General features: G+C 30.7%; 1 protein-coding gene across 1 annotated transcript in view; it reads left to right on the forward strand.

Annotated features, from left to right (window-relative positions):
- LOC113512021 (uncharacterized) overlaps positions 1-15,044 on the forward strand; it is a 138,579-nt gene that overhangs the window by 102,716 nt on the left and 20,819 nt on the right. The window lies entirely within an intron of this gene.

Below are 15,044 nucleotides of genomic sequence, written 5' to 3' on the forward strand. Positions count from 1 at the left end.
AGATAAGAAACTACTTGTATGTCTTTTGATTATTTTTTTCTGTTTACTTCTTTGTTGTAACATTTTTTGTGTATTTCTACGAATTTTGGTGTTTACAATATTTATATTATTTGCCGTGGTGGGCTCTCTATAGAATTGTTAATATTTTTCAATTTATGTAATGTAACATTTATTCTGTTTGTAGCATTTTGACTTTTTAATTATTTATTTACTTACACTTTATTGCACCAAGTAAAAAGAGAAATAACAAATACAGTAAATATTAATGAGAAGTGATATAAAAGGCGGCTTTATCGCTAAGCAATCTCTTGTATGATAAGAGATTGTTTAGCGATAATTACTTGTATAATAAGATATTTCAAATTCATTCATGTGTATTGATAAATTTTTAAAATTGTATCAATCTTTTACATCTAAGTACATATTAGAATTATTTTAATTTATAAATACTTCTTACTTACATGATAAAACTCAAATCTAATTATTTTAAAGTTTGTATTACAATCGTCATGGAATTACATATTTTTTTACTTTTCTTTATTTCGATACTTTAGAGGCTATTTTACTTTCGTCTAACCACACACACACACTAAGCTATGATACATCTTATTATTATTTTGAAACTTACTATTTAGAATTATACATTAAATATACATTTTGAACATTATATTATATCAGACCATCTTTGGCATTACCAAAATTAGCCATAACTGTATTTGTGCCAGGAAAGGAGCATCACGAAGACCCGAGGCGGTCGTTGGCAGATCACGAAAACAAAGCATTGTTATTAAGAATATAGGCTGCATGACCTTACAAATCTACAACTACAGTTCCCAATATCGAAGGTTAAATCTCTCGTATTTGGTGGATGACCTGTTAATAATAATACTATCTTAATTTGTTTGCTGACCTCAAATGGTTTTCAAGTCTTCAAAAAGGGTGTGCTTTTCAATCCCTCTATATATTTTTTGATTTGTAATAATTGATACAATTTTGATAATTATTTTTTATATTATGTACTTGTGGTTTGCTTCCGTGTTGGTCCCGTATCGGTTGATTCACGATTGAAATAGTTATTGGTGTTAATGGATCTCTATAAAAAGCACATTTTGTACCTGTTTTTTTTATCAAATACTAGCTGTTGCCCACGGTTTCGCATGCATGGAAGTTCAATTTTTTTTTTAAATCCTGTTCCTACATTATTACGAGCATTCCTATTCTATGAACTAAACTTATGTTTAAAATCTCAACTTTCTTGACTTGGTAGTACCTATTTATTGCTTGTTCGTTAATCGTAATTAATCAGGATAAACGATTTTATAAGTATAAAATTACAATATTTAAATATATATTCTTCACATTATTATTAATTTATTTGAATTTAGAACAACAATTACACCATAATTTACATCTAATTTATCCATAAGTTATTAACGAAACTCAATTCGCATGCTCATTTATAGAATGTTACAGCACGCAATTTATTAATTACTTAAGAAGTTAATTTGTATGGTGCTACACATAAAATTTGTTATTATATCTTTTAGCTAAATATTTGATCCTTAGTAGGAACATTAAATTAAGTTTGTGTGAAGGTCGAAGAAGGTGAGACGTCGTCTGCGGTGTAATTCTACAGGCATATTGATTTTCACTCACATACCCCATTAGGCTTATATACGCACTGTGACCCATCTGGCTTCAAAAACGATATAGAAATTTCCGATCAAGATAGACACATAATAAGGTTAAAATATAGTAATTTAATTGACTTTCAGAGATTTAGGAGTTATTATCGTTAGGTGGATTGCTGAACAGTATTTTTTAATAGCATAGCCTCCTGTTATACACTTCCATCTGTCAAGTTTTTGTTCCTTCTGTCCTTTTAGCATATAATTTTTCTAATAATCTTTTATAGCATTCATCTCCTTTTTACTCCCTTTCTACCCATTTTATCTTTCACACAGTTCATCCATCTCTTTCTGGATCTTCCTGGCACTTATAGCCATCTACATATGTACGTAATTTCTTTCATACCACATTCTCTGCTTCTTTACTTATCATATTATATATTCAGCTGTTATGTTACTATACGTATGTCCAAAATTTTTTATTGTTTTTAAACTAATCTATCTTTTAAATTTTAAGAATAAATTTTGAGTTTCACTAGTAGAACACTCTATTATAAGACTGATAATAATTTTGATTGCACCCTGTATAATACAAAAGTGTGGAACGTAGAGCCCACTGCGAATACAGCTAATGCAAGGTCAGCAGGTGCCGCGGTGGAGTCAGTGCATCGACACCGTGATACATCTCCACTGTTGTTCACGATACGGCACGATATTTTATTCACAAAATATGCAATTACTTAAATACTTGACAATAAATAAATAAATATTATAATATTATAAATAGTACATACTATAAATTCATAGGTTTTGTTAATTCAAATCTAGTTTATTTTATTTCGAAAAGTGTAAAAAATATGATGCGTAATTTTATAGTTAATCGGGTTTGTTGTTCTAGTATGTCTATATCATTATTATCAATTAAATTTTAATATTTTGACAATAATGGAAGATGGATTCCATTTGATAAAATTATTAGGTAGTTTCGATCAAGTGAACTATCTACTACTAGCGAAGTTCGGTATTGGCAGGACTAATATGTATAAAGAAAAAAGTGGACCTAATCAATTACATTGACATTGGCAATTATTTTGACAAATTATATATATATATATATATATATATATATATATATATATATATTTGTATATAATTTGTCAATTTTCAATATAATTTATACCTAATTAGCGTTTTATAACTAAATTTTCGTTACTCTATTGTTGTCTTAAGTAATTTTTATATCAACATTTTTATTTAAAAAATAGTATTTGAATGAATTCACCTCTTTGACTTTAGTATTAAATCAACAAAATTTTGAATGTAATAAAAAACAACAAAATGACTACATTATCTTCTTTATACTGCTTTTATGACGTATCGTTTGTTATGGAAATACGATGTTGACCAGTCATCGAACTCCCATTGTCCACTCTTTATAGTCTAACTATAATTCATAATAATTTATGTATTATTTAGGTAAAAGAGATGTTTAAAACAAAGTATTAATCTCAACAATGTTAACGAATATGCATTTTATTTTGTTATAACAAGAAATATTATTACTAAGTTAATTTTAATTTAATCGAATTCAAGAACGAACCGATTGTCGATAGATCGTTTTTTTGTGAAACGAACGCGATTTTGTGTCGATTTTGATTATTCTTCTTTTTAATTGAATGCCAATTTTGTTAATATTGAAAAAGGTTTTCTTTTTGTCACAAATTTTTTTTTAAAGTTATTCTATTAGAGATAACGAATAGAATTTGCGTTTTAATTTACACAAGTAGGTTGATAAATATATAAATTAATTTATTCGCATAAATGAGTAGGTACATGGTAGATAACGAATTGTGCCTACTTACTGTTATGTAGGTCATCAAATGATCTAACTATACCGTGACGTTTGATCTAAACGTATTAATGCTAAAAACAATGTGACTAAATTGAAATTGGCCTTATTAATTACTTAGAAATTATAACAATAGCTAATTTCACAAGCACTGCACATCAAGGTCGGATGCCTATAAAAAATCTAGACCATTGAGTATGGCCGTTTTTTACCACATACGAGTTAAAAGGTGACTCAACCAGTGAAATACTCACGTTGTGAGTCACGGAATCACCGGTAGTTATTACGTAGATTAAATAGAATAATTATACACGTGGAATAATAACGAAGACGACATATTGTATTGTTAAACGTTAAGTTACTTTATTTGAATTTCTTAGGGTTTTTTTTTATAGTTTTATTACGTAGTTTAACGTAATGTCTATTTATATCTTCTACACGGTTATTTGTAATGGGTATATAAAGGCAAACCTCATAGTACCATTTATTCAAAATTGAACAACATTCCTTAAAGAGTGTAGTCAAAATTTCATTTTTGTTTTTAATTTTATTTTTATGCATATCGTTCGGTTAGATGATTGAAAGTAAAAAACGATTTAAAATATTTTCAGACTGGCCATCGGGTCATTGCGGGCGGGTCATGACGGGTTGTTCAGTTTCATGAATTTCAGCTTTGTATATCTATTACATCTAATTCCGTTTAAGTAGAATGTTTATAATTTTTTTATAAAACTTTTAATTGCAATCTTTGTTAGAAATAAAATTTAGTATATTTATTCTATTACTATTATGATCGCTAGCTTAGACATGAACAGCCCTATGGATACTTATTTTACAGTATATACTGTAATATCTAATGTTCCTGTCATACATTGTTTTTCCTGAGGATACAAATTGCATTTTGTTAAAGATTGTTATCTTTAACATGTTTGTCACTAACTCCGTTATTCACTCATGCTCTTACAATTAATTCATACTCATTATTATTTTAAGAATTATATATTTTTTTAATTTGGTACAATGATTTCATTGGTACCTAAACAAAATAATAAATACAAAGAGTACATTAATGAGTAATCAGTATTTTATTGAGGTAACTAAAAATTAAGTAAAATACTAGCTATAAGTTTTACAAAATGTACAATATATATATATATATATACTCGTATATAAAATGTAAACTGTAATGTATACATTACATTACATTTATTATTATATTCATGTATCAAATATTTCTACGCTGTGGGAATTGAACCCACAAATATCTGAAGGATATAATATCAAATGTTTCTCTTAATTTCTCTCATTTTCTCTTTCTCCTATTTGTCTTCCTATTTTCTGTTTTGCTACTTTTATTGATATATTATATTTATACACTGTTATACGATTTACAAATATCAAAACTGTCAAAAAAATACCCAAAATTTTCCAAGCCCATCTTTTCACTTTTCTCCCAAAATTGCATTTTTCTAAAATTTCGCAGATTAATGTTTTTAAATACACTTTCTAGACTTAACGTATCTGCTTCTTTATTGGCGACGTTTCGACGTGGATTGCACCACGTTGTGGTCACAACAGGACGCGTAAAGTTGCGATAAATCCCGATAGTGTATTTAAAACATGAGTAAACAACGCGAAAGAAAAATTTTTACCCATAATTGAGAAAAAAAATGCCCAATCTGGCAACTTTGTATGCCTGAGATGTTTGTACGATAAATATTTGATACTTCCAAATTAATAGCGATAGTGGGCTCAGAATTTGGTGAAGTTGAATAAATATTTTATTTCTATTAGATTACCTATTTCATATAATGATGTGGGGTGATAAAATTGACTATTTTAGAATCACGTATTCTTAGCCTAAATAGGACACAACTAGGTCATTAACACGAATTAAATTAAACAACAGTAAATTCCATGTAGAAAATATTATAATTAATATTTGGTTATAAAAAAAAAGTGTACGTTTATAAATAAATTATTATTGTGTGCAAAAATTTTTATAAAAATGATCAACGGATCTAACGAACCGACATTAAAATTTATTAAAATCCAGGCCGTTTAGGCTGGGTACTTTTTATATTATTATATGGGTGAAAAAGAATGGTTACGTTGGCTGGACACCAGTGAGGATGACAGTAGGTCAGTTACCTCTTGTGATGAAATCCATAAGAATTAACTACGTTAGTTTCCAGGAGGAGCCGCGTGGAGGTCGGCCTGACAGAGTATATTGCTAGTAATGAGGATGTTTAGCCCCCTTACTAATAATTCATTCTACCCTCCCGTGTAGGTACTTAGGTTATATTGTGAATACACATATCCAGTTTTATTGTCCTTATTCATACGTACAATAAACACACATACATTTTCTTCGGCAGTTGGGTAAAAAGAACTAAATATCAAATGTATTCAGTGATATATTTGTTACAAGTTTACTTAATTTAGTTTTCACCAGTTTTACGGTATACGTTCTTTTAACACCACAAAACCAAAATATGTAATATAATGACCGAAAATAGAATAAAAAGGAATAACATCTGCGTTGACTTTTTATACAAAAAAAGATAAAACCACAGGAACTATCGGGTTTCACTATTTCAGTGAGATAGCTTAATTCGTATCTTTATTATCCATACTAATTTAAACTTTAAAACTGAGGATGAAAATCGAAATTACTGTGTCAATCTTAATTTTAACTCGTAATGAAAACTGACATTTTGTAATAATTTCATAGTATAGGATTTCTATGGGTTTCAAATGACTTTTTAAATGTTTTTATTTTAAAAAAGTATTAATGTTTCCGTTGGAATATTTTAACAGATCTTTAAAATGATTAATGAAAAAATTATCAATTAATGATACAATTTGTAAATTCGACATTTAAAACTTTACTTATTACCAGAGAGAGATTTTGTATAAAAGTCGTTTGCTTGGGTACCTCTGTCCCTTTCGTGTTTCTACCGTGAAACAGTTGTTTGCATGGCTGTGTTTCGGTTTAAAATGTGGGATATGGCAGTGAATTTACAGAATACAGAGGAATAACACCTGAGTCTTCAGGAATGGCAACGCATGGGGAGTATCATCGGCGAAACAGCATAATCTTTTATGCCCATGGTATTTCCCATGCTATAGGCGACGGTTACCACTTTCCATCAGGTGGGTCGTCAGCTTGTTTTCCATTCTAAGTTGCATAAAAAAAATTACACGTCAGTTCTTGATACCTTTAACACTATCAGGTAGCACATATTTTTAAGGTGGTTTAGAATATTTCTTCTTCTTACTTCATTTTTTCCCAGTACTTACACCTCTTTCCAATTTTGTATTGTGTATCTCTTTCACAAACTATTCATTTGTCATTTTTCTCACTTTCTCATACAAACGCCTGATTAAAAATAATAAGATGACGTCATTCTAGAAACAAAATTTTCAAGGTAACTTTATGACAACGGAATTTTTAATCGTATAACAACATTTGCGAACAGTTTAGTATTTTCTTTTGATCTAAACATAATTGATTACTTCGACTATATCATCCAAAATGAAAACTGTATGGAGAGTAATCCTTACCCAAAGAAAGTCTAATCCTGACCTCATCAAAGTGGCCACACAGCGATCCATTTTGGAATGCTCTTGCTTCAATCAATCAATGTCCAGAAGAACTTAATATACAGATATTACATATGTCACAGATATTACATAAGCGTGAAAACCACGACCACTCTCTCAAGAGTGTATGACTGGAGAGAGAGAGAGAGAGAGAGAAAGTAAGAGAGAGAGAGAGAGAGAGAGAGAGAGAGAGAAGAGAGAGAGAGAGAGAGAGAGAGAGAGAGAGAGAGAGAGAGAGAGAGAGAGAGAGAAGAGAGGAGAGAGAATTGGTATGTTGTAAATATTGTTCTGTGCTCGTTATTTTTCAATTTAACTCAAACATAATACTTCTTCTATGTTACCTACCATATGGAATTTTATAATATCTGTCGAACCATATACCTGTTTAGTATGCGTGTAACGACATCTGTTACTCAAATACGTCAGTCCTTGGCAATGCCACATGAGTTTGTAACAAGAATTTAATTGTTCACATGTGGTAACGTACTAACAAACACCCAGACATAATTCGATGCTTGTTTGCTGACTTTGTTTGACACACAGACGGGAGTAATTTATTTATAATATAGTAGATGTATAGAATTTTATTTGAGTATCGTACAACAACTGTTTGTCTGCGTTGTCTCAAAAAGGAGAGCTTCATGCCTAATTGATAAATGTTGTAAATTTGAGTTAACTTTCAGAATAGCTTGCGAGGCCCGAATTAATTTTGACATTTTTTTTTAATTACACTGGGAATATTGACTGATAGGAATATATTGAAAGTAGCTTATATTATTCATAAAATTTTATTTATTGAAACAGAAAAGCAAATTATAGATATTTTGAATTCGTTAAAGTATTAAGTTTGACTAAGTAACAAATATTCAATCATATTTATTAATTTTCACATTATTATATTTACAATTTACTTCAGTGTATTTTTCTGAGTCTTTACAACGATATATATAAATAAATATTAGATATTTAGTTTCTTTTTATGCAGATAGATTTTTTGTTTCATTTTTAATAGTCGCTTGTTCTTTCTACATTCTAAACAAGTATCACATTCCTGAACATGATATTCAAATTATATTTAATTAAAGAGGCGTTGAATAATGATGTTGAAGAAATCTAGAACTATTAGAGGGCTATAAAACTCAGATATGGTGAAAACAAGTTGAAACTTATCAATGTCGAACAGTTCTTCTGATTAATGACTATCATAACTCCGTATTTTGATATGCAAATGATCCGAACTGGTTCAACAAGACGGGTCTTTAAAGTATAACATCTTGACAAGGTAGATGGTTTAGTCATTTTGAACTTTAAGCTTTACGAGATATACGAGGGAAATGAAGTTGTAATAAATGCTTTAGATCAGGTGCAAGACATGAAAACGAATACAAGTGAAATGTAATAGCTTGAAGATAGACAATTACTGACTACTTGTAATAATAGGAGCTTACTATACTAATATATGTATAGGGGTTAAAATAATAGGGGGTAAAGGGGTACAAGAAGCTATATTTTGCATCATAAAAACCAGTGCCGATGTTATGAACAACGAGATGTTTCATGGACAAATTAGATTTAAAATATTTGAATGTAGAATACAGAATTTATAAACAGTATTATATCTCTAAGTAAACTTTAACGTGTGTGGTTTTTGCTCTGCAGAAAATAACGAACGAATGTTGAGACTTTCAATGAATAAGGAATTTTCGTTTAGGAAAATGACAGTCAGGAATTTGAGATAAAGATGTATTTTCATTGTACTGTAATCCCTGATGGAGTAGTCAAGAGTAGTTATCAATTGTGATTATTAAGATGAACGTGACTTTCAATTTGTCAACATTTATAATCAACAATCTTTGGGACGGAATATAGTCTATCGAGTCTTCGTATTGTTGAGGTAGTAAATTCAAACTTGACAAATTAATACAATTTTAATATTATATTGCCAAACTATTACACGTAATTTATATATGAGTAATTGTTTAGACATGTAAGAAGTTATAGTTGTTCCACCAAAACAGGTGTGTCATAACCTGACATTTGATATTTTTGATTACAGAAAGAGATTCTGAAAGTATCGAACGATTGATAAATATTGATGAACTTTGTCGTCATTATCATAAATATGTCCCATACCATTGCTTACTATAAATTAGTTTCTTGTATAACATCTTTAATCTTTATTTTAAGCAAAATTAAATGAATTTGATGTTGGACATAATATTTAACTGATATTATTACAATATGATATATATACGCATTTTACCACAGAATTAGACAACCTATATCTTTCCGCTACAATTAATGACGCTATCTCTAACATTTTTGTTGACATGCTGCTTTCAAACAAAACGGACTCTGTTACAGCATTCACAACAGAGTCCTTTCATAAAAAATATAAGGCTGCTCCATAAAATCAGTACATAGCCGTTCACTGGATGTTTTAAACGCGTCACACAATTCCATGTCGGAGACTCGCGAACTTACAATCTTACAAATTGTCTCCATGAATAAATTGATGCAGATTAATAAAGTGGTCGGCGATAAGTGACGTTGCCACTCACACGGCACTCTTATCAATAATGTTTCGTTCGTGTACTTCGACAGTTAACTCGCGACTGGCCGATCGGACGAGCGCATCACATCAGCGACGTTAATCGTGTCATCAATTACTTTATTCAAATTTTTCAAAGCTCACACACTCGTGCTAGAGCCCAATACATCAAGCGTACACAGTGACATATCGTAATTGCCGAATCAACCGGTCGTGGATGCAGTGAGTTATGGAAATGTGCCGTGTGAATAGAATTTCTTAATTTTGTAACATGTAATAATTGTGGTATCTCAAAATAAATGTGACTAATCGACGAGAGATGACGGCCGAATCTGTTGGTGTGTTTAATGATTGTCACACTGATGGGAAACTGTGAGTAGCATCTACATCTAACTGTATCGTATCAATGGAGATACATAGAAATAGGAATGTTACAGAAATTGCATTGAATCACCTGTATATACATTACGTCATTAGTTTTAAACTTAAAATACTTCAGGCATTATGATAGTGATATATTTTGTTGCATTATTTCCTTATACTACACTGACTTGTATGGTCATATTTTCACTAGAAATGATCTCATGAGTCTTAATGAATGCGTGGCCTTTGTATGTATTCTGATGAAAAATAAGGTACAGTATTTTAAATGTTTGTGGAAAAAATTAATTATGCCTCTATAGAAGGGGTTATTTTTCAATTTGGCCACAACTATTATATTTAACTGTTTATGTAGTATTAATTTAAATGGACTAGTTGATTTGTTATCTCTATAAATAAAATTAAACTTCTTTTTATGGTCATCATTAAAACGACCCATTCATCGTGTTCATCATCAGTATCAATGTTCAGATCCTTAGTCATGAATGACTGTGACGCGATCACGAGCCTGAAAATGTACGAATTGATTCCGAAACTAGTCGAGCTTTTTAGATCTTATTACACTTAAGTTGAATTGGTAGTTATTACATTAAAATATAATGTGTGCTTACGAAAGTTTTAACAATAAAACTAATAATCAGTCATTTTTTAATATTTTTATTGACTCCTATTAAAACAGATTGAATTAGTGTTACTGTGTGATCTCGGCATAGAATGGGCCACCCCTTTCTTTCCGTGGATATCGTAAAAGGCGACTAACAGAACTTAATGGTCGAGGGATGGGCAGCAGCATCTCTTTTGAAATATCACCAAAGCCTAATTGCGGTTGCTAACCAGCCTGGCAAGCGTGGCGATTAGTGCCAGAATCCCTCTTGTGGGGGAGATTTATGTTCAGTAATTGACAGTAAACGGTTGATATGATATGTTGAATAAGTGTTTATTAGTATTACAAATTATTTGTATATATAAATTGGTTTATCGGCATTAATTCTGCCTGCCATCTTTATATTTCCTAAGCCATAATTTTGGTTCGGGCATTAAACTGCACGAGCAATACCACGGGATTAATACAAGCATAACATTATGGTTTATAGTCCCTAAGTTTCGTCGTAAAGTTAAGAAACAGTTAATGCAACATCCAATGTTTATAGTAAAACAAACTTTACTTACATAAATATGTATACTGTCAAAGATATTGTTCGATTTCTGTGGGAACGTACTTTATTATCTTTAGGTATATTCTTATCAACAGCTTCTGTGTAAATAGTTATCTTACTAATATTATGAATTATGAAATTGTAAGGACCTAGTGTTTATTATAATTAATAGTATTTACATCTGACTACGTCCGTAGGATATGTTGATTGACCGGGATAGAAAGTATTCTATACCATACTGTGCTAGTCGTTAACTGTCCAATGCTCCCCCATAGGTAAGGAATTGCCAGTAGTTGCCACGCTTGGCAACCGCAGTTAGGCTTTCGAGATGTTTTAAGAGGGACGCTTCTGCCCATCCCTAGCCCTTCTTTAGTCGCCTCTTACGACACCCACGGCAAAGGGGTGACCTATTCTATGCCGGGATCACACCGTCGTATATATACCATCTCTGATAAAATAGTCAGAGTTATTTGTCGGCTATTGCTGTTATGGTAAACATAAAATAGTGTATTTTTCTTTCATCAAAACGGTTCTTTACTATTTGTGTAGTAACAATGCTCGATAAATTCATCCAATTACTTTGAGATCATGTTGTTATGAAATTTCATTAAAACAATTAAAAAGAACAAGTACCTACATTGTTTGTTTCTCGGAAAAGATTTGAAAGTCCGTTCGTTAGAAAGTAATTATTGGGCTATTAGTCCTACTAATCTCTGTTTAAGGTCATTATTACCTACTTCATTAAGTGTGTTATCATAATTGCATCCAGTGGTAACATCGGTAACAAACTATGATGCTACAAAGGGCCACAATAGGCTATTGTTTACACCACCATTGTTCGACGGTGGTTGTTGAAGTAACTTTCGTTACTGTCATCGCATTCACCTCTGTTTGTTTTATTTCGATAATGACACTCTTGTTCATGTTTACTCTTTAATTTTCTAAAGGATTTCCCCTTTTTTTGTAACTAATAAATTTAACTATATCCTCACTAACATTATGAATTAATGAAAAAGCGAATTTGGTTGTTTGTTTGTTACCTCTTAGTTATGTTTTTTGTTAATAGGTGATAAAGGAATAGAACTCTCTCTGCGCTAACGGTATACCCTAGCAGTGAGGAATGAGAAGGGGCACGTCAGTTAGCCCATCGTGACGAATATACCTGGGATTTAGCACGCTGGTTTACAGAGGGGATCACGTGGAGGTCGACTTGAGGATGTATTGCCAGCAATGATACTAATAGTCCACATTACTAATAACCCCTTCCCTCGTCTTAGTAATGTTAGATTAGGTTTGGTTTTGTGAAAGTCCTAATAATGTTTTTTTTTTTTATAAAATCCTTACATTTTGTAAATTATATTGGTAAATTTTAATATTTACTGGTTAAACCTAGGATTTACCACTGTACGGGCTTTTACAGTATCATATATCATCATTATCATCACCATATCAGCCATTATTTATCAAAGAGATTGCGCGTAAGACGATTGGTCAAGACTCTCGAAAATAATACGTAGATCCGATTAAGAAGGGATATCGGTCTATAGTTCTTTAATAGGGTATTGTCACCTTTCTGTTATTTTCTTTAAGAACAGGACTACTGCTCCACGCCTTAGACGTAACACCATTGTAGATAATATATATATGTATGTATATTAAAATACCAAATACGCCATGTGTATAACTTACTAATTCTTTGCATCGTAAATACTATTGTTAATAGACAATAACACAAACGATGAAAATTGTACACTGGTATACAATGGTTGACACTTTGGCACAGTTCCAACACTAACGAAAGTCATTTTTACGACACTACCTTGTTAATCACAGTGATGTTTAATTAAAGATACAAGTTTTTAAAGACTTTATATTAGTCAATTCGCGTATTGTTCATTTTTTTATTTTAAAATAAAAAGTATGCTATAACTTACTTTATAGCAAATACGTACCTAATATATATTCTACTACTAGTATCCCGTTTTTTTTTTAATTGGTTGCTCTACTCTCACCATATTTTTCGGGTTTTGGTTACCTCATATAGATTTTTTTACTTAACTTTGATTCTTTATAATCGATTTTTGAGGTCAATATAGATCAACTTTATTATCAATTAAGTAAAAATTTATGTTAATATTACAAAAAAAGAAACAGTTTCCCTTTAATAACAAGCATGCCTTAAAAAATACAAACGAGAAAACTATATAGTAATTGAATATTCGATATATAATATTCGATTCAATAACACACATATTAAAGTTTTATTTATATCTCAACATACTTCTTATCATTTATTTGGATAATTCGCGACGATTCTTACAGATATTCCGCATACCTGAACCTTATCATTGCAAAAACACCTGCACATCTAAATATATACACATAAAGACAGGTGATGGTTTGTATATGGATGCACCTGTCTTCGTTACAGTCATGCAATTTTTCTTATATGCAATTAATTTCATTTATAATAGCTATTAGGGTAAAAGGAAGACATAAAAGACTTGGATGGCCTCTGTAAAAGATATGTCCAGAGTAAATGCGGAAGTGACTGTGAATAGAGAAAAATAATCATAGAAGTATTAAGCTTTAATTTAAAAAAATTAAAGCTTTTGCAATGGAGTCATTTGACGATCTGATAAAATTAAGTTAAAATATTATTTAATAATTTTAAAAAAATATATTAATCTGGCATTTAATCTCCAAGTCATCATGAGACTAACTCTTTTTTTTAACCAATCAAGTTGACATAGCATGAAACAGACAGTAGTCATTGTGCCATGAAAGTTAAACATATTCCTGAGTATTTGTAAACATAAACGAGCTTTATTCAAACATTTGACATGTTTAAATTAAACATTGTCATTTAAAATTTTAACATCTGTTATCATAATTATCTGTTATCAAAATTATAATATAGTAGGTGGTGGTCTTTTACTTAAAATCTGTTAATAAATTTGGAGTGAGTTATGAAATGTTATGTATTGTTGATACGCCATGTGGTCTCTGCATAGAATGAGCTACCTCTTCCTTTCCAGTGGGTGTCGTAAGAGGCGACGAAGGGAACTTAATGATCGAGCGATAGTCAGCTGCATCCCTCTTGAAACATCATCAAAGTCTAACTGCGGTTGCCAAACCGCCTGCCAAGCGTCGCAAATACTGGCAAAACCCCCCCTAAAAGGAGGCCTATGTTCAGCAGTGGACAGTTAACGGCTGATGTGATGATGATGATGATTCGTATCCCATCAGAGATGATTTTTTTCTGCATAACTGGTTCCAATTATATTGTGTCATCCATTTCATTTCAAGCGTTGTTACTTCCTACTATTTAAAGCGTTTATAGTTACGAGTATTAATCCTTACTTACAAATACCTTTTCCTTAATTCACAACCATCATTCAAATTGTAAATATAAAATAAGTTTTTATTTTTGACATGACGCCTTAATATCGCAATCAGTCGTCGTGTCATTTAGAAAGTTTCACATATATAATATTAGTAGTATTTAATAATACTATTTATGGCTGTTTTATGTCAAAGTTTAACATAAATTTAATTGCACGTCCGTATCTGAACGATACATGACAAGCGTGTGTAATAACTGCGAACCGTGAAGAGATTGCGTTGTTATCGGAATTCCTTATTATATCGATATCAACAAACAAACATACTTTAATATCTATATATGAAATTTCGCAATATAGGTATCTAGGTATACTGTTATTCTGGAATCTTATCTAAGTGTCATACCACTATAAAAATTTGGGTGTTAAAAAATGTTTGTAAAAAGGTGAATATAAAAACGATGTTTGATGATACTCGTAGTAAATACTTAATATAAAAAAATCTATTTTGATTAATAAGCAGAATAT

This window comes from Galleria mellonella, unplaced genomic scaffold, assembly GCF_026898425.1.
Source record: "Galleria mellonella isolate WM207_F2 unplaced genomic scaffold, CSIRO_AGI_GalMel_v1 utg184, whole genome shotgun sequence".
Taxonomy (NCBI): Eukaryota; Metazoa; Arthropoda; class Insecta; order Lepidoptera; family Pyralidae; genus Galleria; species Galleria mellonella.